This window comes from Monodelphis domestica, chromosome 2 (genome assembly GCF_027887165.1).
Source record: "Monodelphis domestica isolate mMonDom1 chromosome 2, mMonDom1.pri, whole genome shotgun sequence".
In the NCBI taxonomy this organism is placed as follows: domain Eukaryota; kingdom Metazoa; phylum Chordata; class Mammalia; order Didelphimorphia; family Didelphidae; genus Monodelphis; species Monodelphis domestica.
The window spans coordinates 127,409,779-127,433,267 of record NC_077228.1 but is presented as its reverse complement, the minus strand read 5'-3'; positions in this window follow the sequence as shown (position 1 = coordinate 127,433,267).

Below are 23,489 nucleotides of genomic sequence, written 5' to 3'. Positions count from 1 at the left end.
TATTGTATACGATCTTTAAGATACATTCCTATAATCTCCTTGCTAGCATTTTATCTAAAAATTTTGTGTCAATATTCACTAGGAAAATTGGTCGACAGTTTTCTTTCTCAGTTTTTGCTTTTCTTGGGTATTAGCACCATATTTGTGTCACAAAAGTAACTTGGTTGGACTCTTTCTTTGGATAGTTTTCCAAATAGTTCATATAGAATTGAAATTAATTGTGCTTTAAGATTTGATGGAATTCACTTGTGAATCCATCTGGTCTTGGGGACTTATTTTTAAGGAGACCATTGATAGCTTCTTTAAATTTTTTTCTAACATGGGTTTATTGAAGTATTCTATTTCTTCTTATGTTAATTTGGGCAATGTAGATTTTTATAAATATTCATCCATTTCACTTGGATTGTCAGGTTTACTGGTATATATTGGACTAAATATTTCCTAATATTTGCTTTGATTTCCTCTTCTTTGGTTTTAAATTCACCCTTTTCATTTTTTGATATTGGTTATTTTGTTTTCTTCTTTCCTTTTTTAATACATTAAATTAAACAATGAGATCCATTTTATGAGGTTTTTTAGTCTTCTTTACTAGTTCAGTCATTTTCATACTTTAGATTTTATTAATCTCTTTTAACTGAACATTCCCAATTTTATTTTTAATCAGGGATTTTAAATGTTATTTTTTAATTTTTTTTGTTTCATTCCTGAATCATCAATTTGTTCTTTTTCTCTTTTGTCAATATAAACAATAGAGATATAAATTTCTCACTAAATACTGTTTTGACTGAATCTCATAAATTGTGGTGGTCATTGTCATCATTCTCTTTAATAAAATTATTGATTCTTCTATAATTTTTCTTAGACTCAATCTTTATGATTTCATTAGTTAGTTTCCAATTAATTTTAATCTATGTTTCCATGGCCCTTAATTAAATGTAATTTTTTATCAAATTATGATTTGGAAGATGAAGTTAATATTTCTTTTTTACTGAACTTGGTTGTGAGGTTTTTATAGCCTAACACATGGTCAATTTTTGTGTAGGTGCATTGAACCACTAAGAAAAAGTTATATTCCTTCTTATTCCCATTTAATTTTCTCTAGAGGTCTACCATATCTAGCTTTTCTAAAATTCTACTCACTTTTAAATGTTTTTCCTTTGTGTTTTGGCTAGATTCATATAGTTTTGAAAGGGGAAAGCTAAGGTATCCCACTAGAATATAATTTTACTATCTATTTCCTCTTGTAACTCATTTAACTTTTCTTTTATGACTTTGGATACTACACCATTGTATATATGTTTAGAATTGATACTACTTTATTGCCTGTGGTATCTTTTTAGCAAAATGTAGTATCCTTGCTTATTTCTTCTAATTAGTGCTCTCTATCTCTCTTTCCCTCTCTCTCCACCTTATTTTTCAATCCTCCTTCCCTTCTATCAGTCCTACTCTTCTCTTATCCCCTCCCCTTTTACTTACCTGAGGTGTTAGATAGATTTCTTTACCCACTGAACATCTATGTCATTCCCTCTTTGAGCAAATTCTGATAATAGTAAGGTTCAAGCATTGCTCATCACCATTCCATATTCCCCTCCACTGTAAAAGTTTTTCTATTTTTCTGTACCTCTTTTATGGAAATATTAACCCCATTCTACATTCCCTCCCCCATTCTCCAAGTTCATCCTTTTTCTCAACCCTTAATTTTGTTTTATCATCCCATCATCATCAACTCATACCCAGAAGTTTTCAGTATCACATTGCCATGTAAGAATGCAAACAGTTTACCTTTTTAAAACCCCATATGCTTTCTCTTTACTCTTTCTTTTTTAATGCTTCTACTGAATCTTTTATTTGAATATTTTTTCATTTTTCTATCACTTTTCTTTTAGCTCTGGTCTTTTCATCAGGAATGCTTGAAAGTTCTATATTTCATTAAATATCTATTTTCCCTCCTAAGGATTATACCCAGTTTTTCCTCTGTAGGTGATTATTTGTTGTGATCTGAGCTCTTTTTCCCTCCAGAGTATCACCTTCCAAGTCCTCCCATCATTTAATGTAGAATCTCCTAAATCTTGTGTTATCCTTACTGTATTTTCCCTGTGGCTATGAGCTCTTATGTACTAGTGTTCCATCTTACTCTTGGAGCTCAACTCAGTCTTAGTCTCTGATATGGACAATGCAACAGTCTTACACCTAGTGTTAGCAAAGGATCCCCTATTATCTCCTTCTGAAAAGTTGTCTGACTCCTTTACCATCTGTGGTATGACAGTATCAGTACTCACCAACATCATTTTAGTCACTCAAAAGGCCTGCTTCCGTCTTCTGGGGCATCCTGCTGCTCCTGGCTTCTCTATGTGAGTTCTGCTGCTTATTTGTTAGAGGATAGTCTGAGCTGAACTACACTGCTCTCACCCCAAATGAGACAAATCTTTCCTATTGATTTTCTAAGTTGTCTTGGTAGAAAAAATCATTTCACTTCATCTTTTTATTGGTTCTGTCACCCCAGAATTCATTTTTAAAAATTACTTGGAGGGGAATTTGGGACAGCTCAAGTGGGTCCTTGCCTCAGCTCCACCCAATCCAAAGTCATTTTCCAGTCAAAATTAACATCTCACCCAGTATTGTTGATATCTATGAGGATGAATTTGTCCATTTTTGTGTAGACAGATGGAATTATGTTCCTTATTACCATTTCTCTTCATTGCTTTCTCCTGAGGGTAACTGACCTCCACTGTTAGCTCTTCATTAGATTTTTGAATTGACTTCTGTGTAGCTTAGTGGATATATGAAGGCAGTTTTCTCCCTCCTCCACCTTTTTCAATTTTATACTCTGTCATGGGATCAAATGTTTAACTTCAGAGACTGTAAAAGTAATCATTATTTTCTATTATTTCTGCTATATGTAGCAGCAAATGTTTTCTAAATTAATGATTATGTGATAAATATCACAAAAGTGAAAACAGAGTACAATGTATAACTTACATGCTCGATAAGTTTGTTAAAAGATATAATATAGCTGGCTAGGTCACATGATGATGAAGGGGGACAAAATGCAGTTTTTTTCAAATGTCACCTATATACCTTGATGTGTTTTCTTGCCTTATTCAGGCATCTTTGGGGAACAGGCAGTAATAAATCTCCAGCAGCATATCTTTGAAAGCATACTTTTTTTTTTTAAGTTTTTTCTTATTTGGAGAAAGTTACCACACACTTATCAAATAGCTCCTTCTCTTCTACCTACAAATTTCCCCAAGTATCTCCAATCTAAAAAATATTAAAAGTTTTAAAAATCACAAGATCTTATAGTAGCAGCATACAACTGTTCCCCTTCTCAACTGAACGCCTTTGAAAATTCATATATATTCATTATATGATCCTCCTATATTCTCTTTTTTCTAAAATATCCACAATATCCTACAGACCAACCATACCAATGTAATTGCTATTCTACTTATACAATAGCATGTCACCTCTGTGACTTCTGTGCCTAAGAATTGTAATATACTTCCTCTTTATCTCTGCTTCTTGAAATTCCTGGTTTCCATGAAGATTCCGTATAAGATTACCTTTTGGGGCAGTCTTTCTAGATGTTAAAACTATTCTGTATTCATTTTGAATATATTCTGTATATAAGAGTGCATACATATATTTTCCCTACAAGAAAGGCCCAGACTTCTTTACTTTTGTCTTCATATCCCAAAACTCATCATAATATTTTAAACATGCTAGATGCCTAATAAATTATTATTGGTTAAGAGACTTCTACTGGTTTGTTAGGGTGCAGAATGTAGCTGTTAAACTCAAGGAACCTGGGAATAGTGGTACACACCCATAATTCCTACAAATAGGGATCACTGAGACTTTTGGATTGCTTAAATTTGCAAGTTCTGAGCTATATTAAGACTAAAGTTGATAGGGTATTTGCAATTTATTCAAAACAAATATGGTGGACTCCTAGGAATAGGGAACCACAGGCTCCCTAAGGAAGACCAGAGTAGCTCAAGTCAGAGCTTCTGTGCCTATCAACAGTTGGCTTAGGATCCTGTGGGGCTACTGCACTTCCAGGCTAGTTGAATTAGGGATATCACGTCTAAAAACAATAGGAACAGCAACAATAGCTCAAAGGGGATTTCTTTAGTAGAGACCATGTGATCTTGAGTAGATAAGGAAAACCTCAAGAAAAAAGAATGAAATTAACAACAAGGCTAAGAGATATAGAAGAACTCTAGTAGTGTCCTCCAGGACAGATAAGGAATATTGGTACTAGTAGAGAAAGAAAGGAAGCTGCCATTCCAATAACTCTGGGTACTCTTAGTAAAGAGCATGAGAAATGATTGGTTCTTGTGTTCTCTCACAAAATCTCTTCACATTGACTATGACTGTTGACTTTCTTCCCTGTCAAAGCCATTCAACTCCACAAACATTTTGCTAGTGTCCATAGGAAAGTCAATGCTTGACTCAAAGAATACAAAGAAAAATAGAAGTTTCAACTCTTATCTAGTTTGCATTCTTATACAGTCTTTACAAGATAATTGTTATATTTCCTGTAGCAGTCCAGCCCATAGGTATTATAAAGAGACAAGGTTTGTGAATGGGCACATGGCCATTCTGCGCATGGCAATGAACTCTGTTCCCAGCATGGCTGAACTTAGGGCCCAAAACCTGGCTTCCCTTTGTCTCACTCACCAGAGGATAAAAACCTCACCTTCACCTTGTCGTAATTTGCAATTATCCAATGGCAATACACTATGTAACTCATCTATATGTATTGAGGCATTATGTAACTTATCAATATGTATTGAGTTCATTTGCATATCAAAGAGAATAAATTGGGAAGCCATAGCCAGCTCCTCCTTCTTGGACTAGCTACAGGTTTGCTATCTCCACCTTTCTCTCTTCTCTCTATCTTCACCTGAGGCCTGGCCTTGGGCCAGGTGTCTCTCTTTTCCAATGCTAATACCTAGCATTCTATAATTCTATTAGTCTCTATTCATTCTCCCAGCTGAGCTATGTGCAGTGTTAAATGGGATCTCTGGGCGGAAAATAGCCTTTTAGTAATGTCCATTGATCGGAGCGTGGCTGCAGCTCCCAAAATATTAATAATAATTGATTACTGATTCATTATTCACATCTCAAAAGCTTAGCTCCTTCATGCCCTTCACGGGATCCAAAACTTCTATCCCTTTTCTATTTTCCTACCATAAAGCTTCTCGCTGGCGGGAGGCTTTATTTCCTCCTACTTGAACTAGTTTTACATCTTTCAGGGGGTAAAAAAATATAATTTTATCACACTTACTTCCACCCATATAAATCACAATCCCTCCACAACTTAACACATTTTCTTCATGAGTTTCTAAGACCAAAAAAACAATTTATGATACCCTAGAAGATCTCCTGATGATAAGCAGAATTGATTTGTATATGGCACAGTGTCAATCTATTGTCAGATCTGTATCTGAAATCTCTTAAGTTTGGTAGGACCTATCAAAATTTGTATTCTACTCATTTTAGCCATAGAGAATTCAAGAATCATTGAATTGGCCTCCATTACACTTCCAAGCTTTCTCCACATCAGGCTGCCTACAATCTAGTCATCATTTTGATTTTCCTCTTATTAACCTTGGATTTTCCCTCTGGGAGCCAAGCTGTGATAGGTAACTTCTTCCCTAATCTTGTCCTCACTAAGCTCTATGTCACTTCCTAGTTGCTGCATGTTGCTGTCCTGCTTCTACCTTCCTTTTATTTATCATCTCCAATTATACTGTTAGCTCTTGAGAAGAGATACTACCTTGCATGCTTATTGTGTCCTCAAAACTTAGCACAGTGCCTGGCACAAGTTAGTCCTTAATAATTAATATTTCTCTCTCTCTCTCTCTCTCTCTCTCTCTCTCTCTCTCTCTCTCTCTCTCTCTCTCTCTCTCTCTCTCTGTCTCTCTATCTGTGTGTGTGCACAAATGTGTGTGTGTGTCCTTCTTCCCCTCCTTAATGAAGATAATTAAAAGTTAACAGTATACGGAAACCTTTTTTTGGATAAAGGTGGTTTTTTTCCCTACACCCTAATGAATTAGTATCACAGTGGTAATATAGGTTAAAGATGGAATAATTTCCTAATTTTGTTGCTTTGTGCAATATTTAACCCAACTTGTGAGAAAGTATGCACATTTTCAGGAGAAGATAGAACATTTTGGATAGTGTTCTCCATCCTTAAAGTCAAAGTCCAAGGTTTGAACCACCCAAGAAGCAGAAGAATCTCTCTAAATTACACTGCCTGTAGAGTCTAATGGCATTATGAAATGGAATTTCTGCATAATAAGAAAAATAGATCTATGAATTTAATGGGCACTGGCAGCATGGGTATGACTGAAATTCTAGTCCAAAACTTTTCAATTTGTGTTCAGTATCCTACAGTAAATTTATAATTACATGTTCTGTAGATCCAATGCCTTAGCAACCCTGACCTCCCTCCCAAGCTTCCCTCCCCCCATCTGTAAATGCTGGCTGGAAATTTCCATTTTGATGCACCACCATCATCTCGAATTCAGCATTTATTCTGGCTTTGGAGTCAGGAAGATTTATATTCAGATCTCACTTTCAACACCTTTTGGCTGTGTAGCCATAAGCAATTCACTCTCTCTATTTGAACTTGGCCTTTAAGGCCTTTTCCATCTCTAAATATACAATCCCATGATCTTACATTTAAAACCCACTCATCATTTCCCCCTTAACCCCAAATCAGCTTTCCCTCCTGGTTTTCCTCCCAGTGTTGAAAATACAATATTCTATAGGTTATCCAGGTATGAAACCTTAGCATTATTGAAAAAATGGAATCTTCGGGTTCTTCCACAAGACTTTTGATTCAGTCAAGCATTAATTAAGTACCTACTTCTTGACAGAAGTCAAGTAACTGAGATACAAAAAAAAAAAGCAAGATAGTCCCTATCTTTCAGAGGTTCACAATCTAATTGGAGAGATGATGTTTAAAATATGTAGAACAGGCTGTATACAGAATATTTGAAAAAAGGGAAGGCACTAGAATTAAGAGGGATTATTAAGGACTCTTTATAAAAGACAGGATTTTAAGTCAAGCTAGCAGAAGAAGGAGAAAGCATTCAAGGCATCAAGGACAAAAATGAGTAGCCAAGAGATAAGAATGTCTTGTGGGAACAGCCAGGAGGCCAGTGTCACTGGATTAAAGAATACATGGAGGCATATAAGGAAAGTGTTAAGATTAGAAAAGTACAGGGAAGAGACTAGGTTATGAAGGACTTTGAATGCCAAGCAGAGTATTTTCATCCCCTTTACCAACCTCTTAAATCCAGTTAGTAAGTTCTTTTAATTCTTCCTTCTCAATGTCACTACAATCTATTCTTTCTATCCCTGTTGCCACTACTCCATCTAAGTTCTTACTATATTACAGATGGTCATTTATGAAGATCACCTGTCTGGAATACCTGTCCCAACCTCTATACACTCCAATGCAGCCTAGATCCACTCAGCTACCAGGTTTACATTCTTTTTTAAAACATGTCTTAGAATCAGAATGGTAAAGACTAGGGAATTGTGGTTAAGTGACTTGCTAATGATCACACAAGTAGGAAGTCTTTGAAGCCAGATTTAAACTCAAGTCCTCCCAACTCCAGGCCTGGCAATCCCCACTAAGCAATCTAGCTGCCCCTCCAATTTACTTTCCTAAAATTCTGCTTTCATTCAACTATTCTCTTGCTCAGAAACCATAAGGAACTTTCTATTTTTCTTTAAGAACAATAGCCAACCTTTTGCATTTCTTCAAAGTACCAGGATAGAGGCTTATTCCTGACAGCAAAGTTTCCAAGTGAAGCATGTGTAATGTAAGAAACAGAGATCCAGGGGGTTGCAAAGAGAAGCCAAGTTGAAGGAGACATCAGCTGAAGAGCAGCAGAGAGAGAGAAGCTTCAACAGTCAATGGTCTTCCAGCCTGGGAGGTGGAGGAGGAAAGCAGGTTTTCCTGGGAACTGAGCAAGAGTCATCCATCCGTATGGGACCTGTTATTCCTTCTGGGACACAAAAACACCTCCACTAAGACTCTTTAAGAACAGCTACTGGAGTTTTCAAGGGGGAGGAGTGGATTTGGACTCATACTGGCCAGAGCCATCCAGATCTTTCCCTAAGATTTCTCTCTCCCTGACCTGTTCCTAGACTCCTGAATTAAAAGCTAGTTATCTGAGGATTAGTAATCAACAAGCAGCTGGCCAGAGGAGGGTTCAAGGCACTTGGACTTTAACCCTAAGAACTTGAGGGGGGCAGCATGCCAGAGGGGACCAGTGTTAGGGTTTCCTACTCCCCACTTTCCTTGCCTGACACCCCTACTTCTCTTTCCATGTGTACCCAAAGAAATTGTTTACTACTTTAGAATTAGGTCTGGTTGGTTTCTGATGCTAGGAAAGGGGACAGAAGATTTGGAGAGAATCACATCTCTCCCCAAAAGGGGAAGGTTAGTTCAGGATCCCAGGGATCCAAACTGTCTAACCCAAGGAACAACATCTCTCCTTGATAGTGGGGTAACCCCAGGTTTCTGAAGGGAAGTGACAGTGGGTGTCCTCCATCTCCCAGAATTATTCTCTGAGGAGACATATTTCCTCTGTCAGGGGGACAAGTCTTGGCTACCTCCCTCTCAGAAAAAGAAAGGAGAAGAAGAATCTTCTCTCTCCCTCTCTCCCCATTTCCCTCACTCCTTCCATTCCTACTATCAATTGTTCCTCTCTCAGATCCTTCTATTACATAAGGGAGTCAAATTGCCTTCCCCTCAATACTTGGGAGTCCATCAACAAATATTAAGTATATAGTATATGCCTGGCACATTGGGAGTAGCTAGATATTTCAGTGGCTAGAACTCTTGGTTTAGACTCAGGAAGACCTGAGTTCAAATATGACCTCAAACACTCACTAATTCTGTGACTCTAGGCAAGCCACTTTATGCCTGCTTGCATTCATCCACTGGAGAAGAAAATGGTAAATCATATCAGTATCTCTACCAAGAAAATCCCATACAGGGTCATGAAGTGTCAGATATGACTGAACAACTGAACAACAATATGTGCTAAACACTACATTAGGTAGGTACTATGGTTAAAAAGACAAAATGAAATAGTTTCTACTTTGGGAAAACTCATTATCGGAAGACTACAACAGGTACATATATAAGCATACTATATATATAAAAGATAGATAGATAGATAGATATAACCAATTTGGGTAAGAAATGAGACTAAGGAAGGGATAGTCAAGCATTATTTTCCAGAATGTCAGAAAAACACCTCCTGGTCAGGCACAGGCTGAATTAGATGGCTTTTTAATATCACCTCAATCATATAAATCCCATGATATTTAGATAATTGAAAGGTTGTCCTAAAGGAAAAGAATTCATTCTATTCTGTTTTATTCCAGATGGCAAATTGGAGGGTAATACATAAAAACTACTAAAAGGCAGACTTCAAATAATTGTAAGAAAGAACTTTTAAATAAGCATAATGCCAAGCAATTGCATAGGAATCTGTCAGACCTCAGGAGTTACTGATAGATCCTGATCTCCTTATTGAGACCAGACCCTACAACATTACCTCCATAGCCTTAGGCAGATACAAACTTACCTTTCAAAATTAACTTTTTTTTCCCCTGAACTAACTCTCCCTCTACTCAAGCCCAAATTATTTATTTAGTCTTCCTGCTATGATTCCAAATAATGTATATTAAAATCATAAAATTAAGAAACTTTTAGGTTTGGCAGGGACTTTATAGATTATTCTAGTTCCACCACTTAATTTTAAAGAAATGAAAATTGAGTCCCATGGGGAACATGACATATTGGATACAGGGTTATATAATTTATTAGTGGTGGAATCAACACATAAGACAAACCCTCCAAATAAGAAAGAAAGAAAGAAAGGAAGGAAGGAAGGAAGAAAGGAAGAAAGAGAGAAAGAGAGAGAGAAAGAGAGAGAGAAAGAGAGAAAGAGAGAAAGAGAGAAAGAAAGAAAGAAAGAAAGAAAGAAAGAAAGAAAGAAAGAAAGAAAGAAAGAAAGAAAGAAAGAAAGAAAGAAAGAAAGAAAGAAAGAAAGAAAGAAAGAAAGAAAGAAAGAAAGAAAGAAAGAAAGAAAGAAAGAAAGAAAGAAAGAAAGAAAGAAAGAAAGAAAGAAAGAAAGAAAGAAAGAAAGAAAGAAAGAAAGAAAGAAAGAAAGAAAGAAAGAAAGAAAGAAAGAAAGAAAGAAAGAAAGAAAGGAAGGAAGGAAGGAAGGAAGGAAGGAAGGAAGGAAGGAAGGAAGGAAGGAAGGAAGGAAGGAAGGAAGGAAGGGAGGAAGGAAGGAAGGAAGGGAGGAAGGAAGGGAGGAAGGGAGGGAGGAAGGGAGGAAGGAAGGGAGGAAGGGAGGATGGAAGGAAAGAGGTATATGAAAAAGATTGAAATGTAGAGTTTTGAAAAGGAGGAACAAGAATTTAGATTGTGTTTAGGGAAATATCCTCTCATCCTAGCTGAGAAAGCAAGAGGGTGAGTAAAGAAATAAACAACACCTCTTTTTTGATTACTTCTATTTAAGGAATTGGAATAGTCAATAGAATGAGGAATAAATGGACTTACTTTTACGAGTAGTTTTTTTTACCAAAGTTATAGATGCAAAATCCCTGGAATAAAGATGGATGAAGATGGACCATGAGCTGGAAAGTTTCCTCATACTTAAGAGAAAACCAGGTTAAAGATGGTAACTTACTTCCATAAAACACTTTAAGGTTTCTAAAGCTATTTTGGAGATGATGAAAGAAATGCAAAGGTGCTAAATTATAGGCTTTTAACTCAGGGGTTTGGAGTATGGCACTAATGATGGCAATGGTACTAATTCGAATCCTGAATGGACCACTCTCTTTTAATTCCACTAGATGGAACTGTACATAGATCTTTTGATTTGGAATCAGGAAGACCTAAGTTTAAATCCCATCCCAGATACTAGCTACATGACTCTGGGCTTTTCCCTTAACTTCTCTTGCCCTTAATTTCTTTATCTTTAAAATGGTCTTTGACCATTTCTAAGTTCATTCCAGTTGTAAACCTGTTAACCTATGATAACTGTTGTTGTTCAGTAATTTTTGAGCTGTGTCCAACTCTTTGGGAAATTGAAGCAAAGACAGTTAAGTGACTTATCCAGGGACATACAGCTAGAAAGTGTTTGAGATTCGATTTGAACTCAAGTAGATGAGTTTTCCTGACTCCAGGCCTGGCCAGCACTCCACCTAGCTGTCCATACATAGTCCATAAATGATAGGGAAAGCAAGTAGGATTCATACCAGGAATGCAAGGATGGTTCAATATTAGGAAAACCATCCACATAATTGACCATATAAACAAGCAAACCAACAAAAATCACATGATTATCTCAATAGATGAAGAAAAAGCCTTTGACAAAATATAACACCCATTCCTAGTGAAAACACTAGAAAGTATAGGAATAGAAGGGTCTTTCCTAAAAATAATAAACAATATATACTTAAAACCATCAGCAAACATCATCTGCAATAGGGAAAAACTCAAAGCCTTCCCAATAAGATCAGGAGTCAAACAAGTATGCCCATTATCACCTTTATCATTTAATATTGTACTAGAAACACTAGCAGTAGCAATTAGAGAAAAAAAAGAAATTGAAGGCATCAAAATAGGCAAGGAGGAGACCAAGTTATCACTCTTTGCGGATGACATGATGGTCTACTTAAAGAATCCTAGAGAATCAACCAAAAAGCTAATTGAAATAATCAACAACTTTAGCAAAGTTGCAGGATACAAAACAAACCCACATAAGTCATTAGCATTTCTATATATCTCCAACACATCTCAGCAGCAGGAATTAGAAAGAGAAATTCCATTTAAAGTCACCAGAGACAATATAAAATACTTAGGAATCTATCTGCCGAGACAAACACAGGAACTATATGAACACAACTACAAAATACTCTCCACACAGCTAAAACTAGATCTAAACAATTGGAAAAACATTAACTGCTCATGGGTGGGACAAGCTAACATAATAAAAATGACCATCCTACCCAAACTTATATATCTATTTAGTGCCATACTCATTGAACTACCAAAAAAAAAACTATTTTACTGAATTAGAGAAAACGATAACAAAGTTCATTTGGAAGAATAAAGGATCAAGGAGAGATACAAAATGAGGCATACGTTTTTGAACATAGACAACATAGGGACCTGTTTTATTTGATTATGCTTATTGCTATAATGCTTTTGCTGTTGTATTATTTCTTTTTCCAGTAGGAGATTAGGAGAAAAAATAAATACTTGTCAATTAAAATAATAATGGAATTCAGCCTCACTCAATAAGGAAAGAAGCATCTAGATCAAGAATTTTAGATATTTCAGTGCATGTGTTATATACCACTTTGGCAATCTGGCAAGATATGGATTCATCAAAATAATGTTTATTGCCTTCATTCAATAATGGAAAGAAATGCTGAATTTTAGAAGTTAATGAAAATAAGATAGATTTTTTTCCTGTCTAAGTTCATGGAACCCCTAAAATCTACCCATAGACTATTTTGAAACTACATCCTCAATTATGCTATTATATATGAGGCATATTTCCTCCATTTCTAATGTTCCTTATTAATGTATGAATCTTCCTCAAGGGAATACAACTGGGGGAGAAAATTTCTGTGCAGAAATTACTCTTAAATTCCCTGAACAAGGGTTTTAGATAGATTATGAACTCCAAACTCTATCAACAGAATCATCAGCAATTTTCAGTTTTCAACTAAACCAATCAGTCATGGTCTACTAACAAAACAGACATTTAGCATTGACCTATGTAGGTTCACAAACTATGACTGATCATTTTGACCAATAGTTGTGGAAGAAATTTGGGGAAAACGATTCTGCCCTACTTTTATCCCTCTTTTTCCTTTGCTCCCACTTCTTTACCTTCTATTAATCTTACCTTCCCTCCTCCTTTTATTCTTCGCTCCCTTCCTTCTTCCTTTATATCTTTGCTTCTAGATTCACTGACCTCCTATTGTAGACAGTATACTGTATTTTATAAGAAAAGGTTGACCTCAATAGCAAACATAATAGCAGCTTCTTAAATGATATTTGAATTTATTAAGGCATAAGCCTTGTCCAAAAAATAATTCCCCACTACCTATCACATTCTTTGAAGTTTTACCATATTTTGAAATTAATAGCTTGCTGAAAAACACTAAAGGTTTTTCAGTCTTCAAGTTGTTATTTAGTTGCTTTCAGTCATGTCTGATTCTTTACAATCCCATCTGAGATTCTTTGGCAAAGATACTAGAGTGGTTTACCATTTCCTTCTTCAGCTCATTTGACAGATGAAGAAACTAAGGCAAACTGGGTTAAGCAACTTGCCCTGGTTCTGAAGCCAGATTTTTACTCAGAAAATTGGATCTAGGTCAAGTACTCTATACACTATGCCACTTAACTGCATCCCCAGTCTCCATGAGTTAGTGTAAATATACCCTAAAACAGATAAGAATTTAAACTATCATCAAATGGCACTTTAACAGAAAACACACTGCAGAGCCCAGAAGGAATGAGACACAAAGTAGGCAGTTATCAGCTAAGGAGAAAAAGACTCTGAAAGTTGAGGCAAGTTTAGGCAATATTGAAATCCTTACCTGATTCAGTTTTACCTAATACCAACAATCCCAAATTTACAGAAATCTTAGATCATAAGATCATCATCATAGGGCCAGAAGGAACCTTGGAGAACATCTGATCTAAGTCTCTCATTTTATGGGAGAGAAAACTTGGGCCCGAAGTGATTAAGTGAATGCCCAAAATCAAATAAGTAGTATTTGACAGATTTGAATCCTTGCCTCTAAATCCTGAATCTTTCTGGTTATACCATGTTTCTACAGGTACAACCAAGTTTCTTAAAAAGTTAACGATCCAACTAAGAATTAAGACAAATGTTCAGAAGACAGATTAAAAATAAAGACTATTTAAAATAAGCTCAGATCATTTATGAAAGTTATGAAGATATAGCAAGAAAATTATTTGAAATGGGTGTGAAGAAGATGGCGGCGTAGAAGCAGCGAAAGTTCAGACCTTGGAAACCCTTCCTTACCAATCACAAACTGAGTGCTCCTAGGACACCAAAATTCAAGCTGAACAACAGGATAGACCTGGGGAACCCTCCTCCTGGACCTGGATCAAAAGGTATGGCCCCCCAAAAGCCAGAACCCTAGATCACTCGGATCCATCCCCCCCAACCCAGAGTGCTGAGCCCATGGCAGCAGCGGGAACCTCAGGGCTCTGAGGACTCACCTTGAAAGCAACCTGAGCCAGTCTCCTGAGCACCCAACACAGACGTCAGGGAAACATAGAGAGATGGGGGAAGCCTGAAGCCCCCCTGGCTGGGTCCTTCCATTTGAGTCTCAAGGGAGGTCCCAGCTTTAGGGCACCAGCTGAACCCAATCCCATCAGGAGCCCTCAGAGCTTCTGAAAGAACAAAAACCTCAGGGCCTGCTAAGGGTTTACCTTGAAAACAACCTGTGCCAGTCTCCAAGCATTCAACACAGATTGTGGAGGAGGTTTTTTGCTTCAGGGATCATTCAGTCCAAACCAGGTGAACCTAATCCCATCAGGAGCCCTCAGAGCCCAGGGAAGCCACAACCCCTCCACCCCTTAGAGAACAGGGTCTTCTGAGAAAACAGAAACCTAGAGGTGGAGTCAAGATGGCAGCCTAGAAGGAGCATAGACCTGGCAGCCTGGCCAGAGCTTTGGAGATCCTCCATATTTGCTCCAGCCATCCAGGAAGTTTAAAACTCAGAGTAAACCCAGCCCAACCAAGCTGAACTTAATCCCATCAAAAGTCTCCAGAACACAGGGAAGCCCAGGCTCCCCACCCATCCTCATTGACTGCTGGACTTTAAGCCAATCAAAAGCCTCCAGAGGACAGGGAAGCTCAAACCCACAACAACCTTCCCCCAGAGACTACACCAAGAGATCTTCTGTTAAAGCTCCAAGAGGGGAGACTGATTGAAGTCCCCCCCCAAAAAAATGAGAGGAACAAGAGCACAGACAAATACGGGGAGTAAAGAAGGGGTGAATTTGAGCAAACAACAGAAAAAGAAGAAAGAAACTACAATAGACAGCTACTACTCAGCAAATTGAACAGAGGGGGAGAGATCAGCAAATGATAAACCAGAAATCCCAGTGAATTGGTGGGGGGAGGGAAGCAATACAAGGGAGGGAGAAGGTGTGTGTGGGGGGGGGGAGAATTTTAAAAAGACTACAGGGGAAAATAAGGGAGGGAATAAGAAGGGAGGGGTAGAAAGGGAAGTAAAATAAGGGGGGAATGGGAGGGGACTGACTAAAAACAAATATTGGAATAGAAGGAAATAGTGAAAGAAGAAAAGGCAGGACTGGGAGTAGAAATCAAAATGCTGGGAAATACACAGCTAGTAATCATAACTCTAAATGTGAATGGAATGAACTCACCCATAAAAAACGCAAGCAAATAGCAGAGTGTATTAAAATCCAAAACCCTACCATATGCTGTCTGCAAGAAACACACATGAGGAAGGTAGATACGCATAGGGTAAAAGTAAGAGGATGGAGCCAAACCTATTGGGCATCAAATGATAAAAAGAAGGCAAGAGTAGCAATCATGATATCGGACAAAGCCAAAGTAAAAATAAATCTAGTTAAAAGAGATAGGGAAGGTAATTACATCCTGATAAAAGGCAGTATAGACAACGAGGAAATATCTGTACTCAATATGTATGCACCAAATGGCAGAGCATCCAAATTTTTAAAGGAGAAACTAGAGGAGCTCAAGGATGAAATAGATAGAAAAACTATACTACTGGGAGATCTGAACCTTCCTCTATCCAAACTAGATAAATCAAATCAAAAAATAAATAAGAAAGAGGTGAGAGAAGCAAATGAAATCTTAGAAAAACTAGAGTTAGTAGACATATGGAGAAAAATAAATAGGGACAAAAAGGAATACACCTTCTTTTCAGCAGTACATGGTACATCCACAAAAATTGACCATGTACTAGGGCACAAAATCATTGCAAATAAGTGCAAAAGGGCATACATAATAAATGCAACCTTCTCAGACCACAATGTAATAAAAAATAATGCTTATTAAGGGTAAATGGATAGATAAATAAAAAATTAATTGGAAACTAAACAATATGATTCTCCAAAACCAGCTAGTTAAAGAACAAATCGTAGAAACAATTAATAATTTCATTGAAGAAAATGACAATGATGAGACATCCTTTCAAAACCTATGGGATGCAGCCAAAGCAGTACTCAGGGGGAAATTTATATACTTGAGTTCATATATAAACAAATTAAGAAGGGCAGAGGTCAATGAATTGGGCATGCAAATTAAAAAACTAGAAAGTGAACAAATTAAAAACCCTCAGATGAAGACTAAATTAGAAATCCTAAAATTCAAAGGAGAAATTAATAAAATTGAAAGTCAAAGAACTATTGATTTAATAAATAAGACTAGAAGCTAGTACTTTGAAAAAACAAATTAAATTGACAAAGTACTAGTCAGTCTAATTAAAAAAAGGAAAGAAATAAACCAAATTGACAGTATCCAAGATGAAAAGGGAGACCTCACCTCTAATGAAGAGGAAATCAAGGCAATCATTAAAAACTACTATGCCCAATTATATGGCAAAAAATATGGCAATCTAAGTGATATGGATGAATACTTACAAAAATATAAATTGCCTAGGCTAAAAGAAGAAGAAATAAATTACCTAAACAACCCCATATCAGAAAAAGAAATTGAACCAGCCATCAAAGAACTCCCTAAGAAAAAATCCCCAGGTCCAGACGGATTCATAAATGAATTCTATCAAACATTCAAAGAACAGCTAACCCCAATACTATACAAACTATTTGACAGAATAAGCCAAGAAGGGGTTCTACCAAATTCTTTTTATGACACAAACATGGTACTGATCCCAAAGCCAGGCAGGGTAAAAACAGAGAAAGAAAACTATAGGCCAATCTCCCTAATGAATATAGATGAAAAAATCTTAAATAGGATCCTAGCAAAAAGACTCCAGCAAGTTATCACAAGGGTTATCCACTACGATCAGGTAGTATTCATACCAGGAATGCAAGGATGGTTCAATATTAGGAAAACCATCCACATAATTGACCATATAAACAAGCAAACCAACAAAAATCACATGATTATCTCAATAGATGAAGAAAAAGCCTTTGACAAAATATAACACCCATTCCTAGTGAAAACACTAGAAAGTATAGGAATAGAAGGGTCTTTCCTAAAAATAATAAACAATATATACTTAAAACCATCAGCAAACATCATCTGCAATAGGGAAAAACTCAAAGCCTTCCCAATAAGATCAGGAGTCAAACAAGTATGCCCATTATCACCTTTATCATTTAATATTGTACTAGAAACACTAGCAGTAGCAATTAGAGAAAAAAAAGAAATTGAAGGTATTAAAATTGGCAATGAGGAGACCAAGCTGTCACTCTTTGCGGATGATATGATGATTTACTTAAAGAATCCTAGGGAATCAACCAAAAAGCTAATTGAAATAATCAACAACTTTAGCAAAGTTGCAGGATACAAAACAAACCCACATAAGTCATTAGCATTTCTATATATCTCCAACACATCTCAGCAGCAGGAATTAGAAAGAGAAATTCCATTTAAAGTCACCAGAGACAATATAAAATACTTAGGAATCTATCTGCCGAGACAAACACAGGAACTATATGAACACAACTACAAAATACTCTCCACACAGCTAAAACTAGATCTAAACAATTGGAAAAACATTGATTGCTCATGGATGGGACAAGCTAACATAATAAAAATGACCATCCTACCCAAACTTATATATCTATTTAGTGCCATACCCATTGAACTACCAAAAAAACTATTTTACTGAATTAGAGAAAATGATAACAAAGTTCATTTGGAAGAATAAAGGATCAAGGATATCCAGGGAAATAATGAAAAAAAAAAATACAAAGGCCTTGCAGTCCCAGATCTCAAACTATAATACAAAGCAGCAGTCATCAAAACAATTTGGTATTGGCTAAGAGACAGAAAGGAGGATCAGTGGAATAGACTTGGGGTAAATGACCTCAGCAAGACAATCTTTGACAAACCCAAAGACCCCAGCTTTTGGGACAAAAATCCAGTATTTGATAAAAACCGCTGGGAAAATTGGAAGACAGTGTGGGAGATATTAGGTTTGGATCAACACCTCACACCCTACACCAAGATAAACTCAGAATGGGCGAATGACTTGAATATAAAGAAGGAAACTATAAGTAAATTAGGTGAACACAGAATAGTATACATGCCAGACCTTTGGGAAGGGAAAGATTTTAAAACCAAGCAAGACTTAGAAAGAATCACAAAATGCAAAATAAATAATTTTGACTACATCAAATTAAAAAGGTTTTGTACAAACAAAACCAATGTAACTAAAATTAGAAGGAAAACAACAAATTGGGAAACGATCTTCATAATAAAAACCTCTGACAAAGGTCTAATTACTCAAATCTATAAAGAGCTAAACCAGTTGTACAAAAAATCAAGCCATTCTCCAATTGAAAAATGGGCAAGGGACATGAATAGGCAATTTTCAGTTAAAGAAATCAAGACTATTAATAAACACATGAAAAAGTGTTCTAAATCTCTTATAATCAGAGAGATGCAAATCAAAACAACTCTGAGGTATCACCTCACACCTAGCAGATTGTTCAACATGACAGCAAAGGAAAGTAATGAATGCTGGAGGGGGTGTGGCAAAGTAGGGACATTAATGCATTGCTGGTGGAGTTGTGAATTGATCCAACCATTCTAGAGGGCAATTTGGAACTATGCCCAAAGGGCAATAAAAGACTGTCTGCCCTTTGATCCAGCCATAGAACTGCTGGGTTTGTACCCCATAGAGATAAGGAAAAAGACTTGTACAAGAATATTCATAGCTGCACTCTTTGTGGTGGCCAAAAATTGGAAAACGAGGGGATGCCCTTCAATTGGGGAATGGCTGAACAAATTGTGGTATATGTTGGTGATGGAATACTATTGTGCTAAAAGGAATAATAAAGTGGAGGAATTCCATGTGGAACAACCTCCAGGAAGTGATGCAGAGTGAGAGGAGCAGAACCAGGAGAACATTGTACACAGAGACTGACACATTGTGGTACAAGAGAACGTAATGGACTTCTCCAGTAATGGCTTTACAATGTCCCTGCACAACCTGCAGTGATCTACAAGAAAAAAAAAAACACTATCCACAAACAGAGGACAAACTGAGGGAGTAAAAACACGGAGAGAAAAGCAACTGCCTGACTACAGAGGTTGAGGGGACATGATGGAGGAGAGAAGCTAAATGAGCACCCTAATGCGAATACCAACAACAAGGAAATGGGTTCAGAGCAAGGACACATGTGATACCCAGACGAATCGCGCCTCGGCTAGGGAAGGGGTGACGGGGGTTGGGGGGGAAGAAAAGAAAATGATCTGTTTCCAATGAACAATGTATGAAATTGACCAAATAAAATAATGTTTTAAAAACTAAAAAAAAAAGAAATGGGTGCGAAGAGAACGATGGTTAGAGCGAGTACACAAGGCTTCTTGGGAAGAGATGAATCTTGATGTTGACTTTAAAGGAAGGAAAAGTTCTGGTAGTGTTCTAGTTAAAACAGAAGAATGTTCATTACAGGCAGATTCCAAATAGGCAGTAGTGAAGGATATCTGTGGGGTGACTGTGAATTACCAAACTGATGGAGATGAGAGAAGTAGAGATGATCATGATGGAGAACAGCAGATGTATATAAGGAGGAGACCTTTGATTTCACTCTGATTTAATGAAAGAGACCTCCAATAGTTCCTTGATTTTGGGAAATGATATGAAAAGTATTATTTTAGATGCTGAAACAGAAATTAGTGAATTCCAATTCATGAGTGATCCTGCTCATGTATAAAACTGTTTTCAGCATGTAAGATACCCAGGAGACTTTCTGTTACTCCCTGATCTTTTCAGTCCTTCCCTAAGCATAGATTATTATCTGGGCAGTCTCTTCTTTCTGTAAAGAACAGCAGCAGACTCACCTAGACCAGTGCCGTGCTCCCTCCGCTAGACCTTGGGGGCTGGTCTGACATGTGGAGTATATTTTTCACATAATGCATTTGGCAGTCAGAGAAAATCTATTGAAAGATGACTGTTCATTTTTCATGATATGCATTACAAAAAAGGCTGGTATAACCCAATTTATTTATAAGTGGACTTAAAAACACTCTAAAACACAGTGAAATCATTAGGCCAAAATCTGGCTCCTGGGAATAGTGTTCCTATATCAGGGGGAAGAATTGAGCTTTATATATGTATATCTTGAAGAATGCATAAAACAGGCAGGGCTCAAGGCAACGTATGACAGGCCAAGTAAGATCCTAACCTGTGGAATGAAAAGACCACACAGCAGAAGGATTGGAACTTATTACTGCAGATAGATGAACCTCACTGTGGTTTGGGCTGGAAAGCCTACGATTATTTTTCAAATATTTGAAATTTGATAAACACACACATACACATACAGAGGCACACACATGCAGGCACATAAATGTGCTTGCCAACAGCTTTCCCCTCTCTAGTTTTCAACACATATAGATTTCAAATGTGTGTAATTCATATACCTCTGATGCCCTAACATAGCATGCTTCAACTATCTTTTAAGAGATTTGCTTCCCAGAGAACCTTCTACTCTACTTTTTTTCCTCAGGAGCCCAATTCCCCCCAGGAGTGGGCATAAGATTCCCCCTTATTTCTGGACCCCTAGAAGTTTTCTTTTCTCTGGTTTAAAGGGATGATATTAATTTACCACTCTACTATATTCTCATTCAAACTTAAGTTATTAAAAGCAGCTCTCTTTTTTGTCAAAACTCCTAATTTAACCATTATACTCCAAAGCAATTTAGGGAATGAGTATGGCACTGGAAAAAACTGGATTGAAATAAAACTGAATTCTAATCTAAACTCTGTCATTAATTAGCTATATGATGTTGACCAAGTCATTTCATTGCTCTCTGAAATTTCAGAGTTTCCTAATTTGTAAAGTTATGGAGTTGGAGAAAACTATCTCTAAAATGTCCTTTCTACTCTAACATTTTATACACATCTCAAATACTAAGATTCAATGAGTTTCCATATTTAACAAATAATCTTTTCCTGCCTACCTCGTGAGACTAGAAATGATGTCAGAATTGTGAGAAATTTGTGAAATAAGAAATCTCTTTGAGAACATCTAGAGATTTCAAGGAACTTTGTCACTGATTAATTTTGACATTTTGCTTTGATAGGTAGGTATCTCATGAATAAACAAGGTTTTATATGATTTAGATTTAAAAGAAAATATAGAAATCATCCAATCCATCCATTTCCTATGTTATGGGTAAAAACACTGAAGTCCATAAAAGTAAAGTGACTTACCTAAAGTCACATATGTAGTAAATAGGAGAATCAGGACTCAAGTCCAGGACTTATGATTCTAAACTTTATGCTGGTTCTACTGCTACACTACTCTCTACTGATTCAAGATTCCCTTTCCACATAATTTCCTGGGTAGTAGAACTAAGATTTTTAATTAGGTCTTCTTACTCTGAAAACAATGCTTTTTCTACCATTCCATCCTCTATTCACTAGTTGCTATCCACTAGATGAAAACAGCAAAGTTCTCTCATGTTTTCCAATTTTGATGGATTTCAAATATATGCGACCTATCTACCTCTGATACCTTGACATGAAACCTTCCAGATCACAGTCTTTCTTAGAGATATTTTCCCTTTAGGGAAGCTTCTGTCAAAATCTTTTTCCATGAAAATTTGGAAAACCAAGAAGACCAATAGGCATTCAAGAGCTTGGTAAGGAGTCTTCCATATTCAAGTTAAAGTATAGGACAGATTGTGTTGAACTTTTGTTTCAGTAAGTGCCTATGAGAAAGATTATTCCTAGAGGGTTCTGGGTCATGTGTAGGGGGTATGGATCCAAGGGAGATATAATATGTCCTCATTTGCAGGTTAAAATGAATGCCAAATGCAAGCCAAACCAGAAAAAGAAATCTCAAAATGATCACCCACAGCTTTAGAAGATATAAAAGGTAAAGGAATTGTAGATGGAAAGATTCTTTTTTAAAATTTGGGTGACAGGGAAAAAGGATTGATAAATAATTGTATGCGTATATATCTCAGATCTTAATCAGTACCAGGTTGGAAACTGGAGGGTGCAACAGGATAAGAATAGACTTTTTTTCATACTTCCTCAGACTGTTAATGGATGTGTTATCTTGGACAAGCTACTTACCTTATCTCAGTATGATTTTCTTCATCTGTAAAATGGGAGTAACAGTAGCACTTTCCTCAAAATGTTATTGTAAGAATCAATAAAAATAATGTAACTAAATAAATATAATAAAAATGTAAGTAAACTATATAAATGTTAGCAGTTATCATTATTAGGTAGAACTCCCATTTACTGTTTCCTTGAGTTACTGCTCAATCATTAGCAATGCCCCTCTTTCTATGCCTCAGCCATCGCCTGCCAGACAAATATCATAGGACTGGGGCAAACACTTTGCTTTTCCAATGCCATCATCACCCCTTCCCTGATTATTGCAACAGCTTCCCATTAAGTCTCCCTGTCTAGAGTCTCCCCTTAACTTCAATTCATCTTCCACACTGCTATGGCAGTGATTTTCCTTAATCACATAACTGGCCATGCTCTGCCTATCCAGTCAATACCTTGGTTTCTTGATATCTGCAGAATCAAATATAAATTCTGTCATTTAGCTTTTGGGTCCTTCAAAAACCTAACTCCAGGTTATCTTTCTGGCTTAAGTATACATTACAAGAACTCAGCACAGTGCCTGAAGTAATGAGAGAAAATTGATTCCCATCTATTAACCTGCTAGCCTATCTGATGGACTAAATGGTCGAAACTGGAATGCATTTGAAAAGTACTACTCAGCCTTGGCCAGTGTCTTATCTCTGGCTCTTCCTAAATTGGCTAGTGTTGGAGAAGGTAAGAAGAAACCTTCAGTAAAGACAGTGGCCTCAACTCTTTCTCTTCCAATGGAACTACTCAAAGAAATTGAGAGGTATTGGCCCCGCTATTGCCATTATCTCTCTTGTGACTATTCTTTCTTTCTTTAGCTGAGTAAAGTTAAGCATGGCAATGACCTTATAAGCTTTAAAAGGACAAAATGTTGACCCAGAAGACATCCAGGAGTAGAGTTCATGCTGGAACTTGCCAGAAGCCAGATGGTTGGTAATGAACTACTAAGTAGTCTACTTGGCCCAGCCAAAGAGGCTGAGGTTTAGACTCATGCAGCTATGTCACGTTTGGGAGTGAACTTGGTGGAGCCTGTGTTATGTAGAAATTGCATTAAATCTGAGCCCACTGTCCCCAGGAATGGA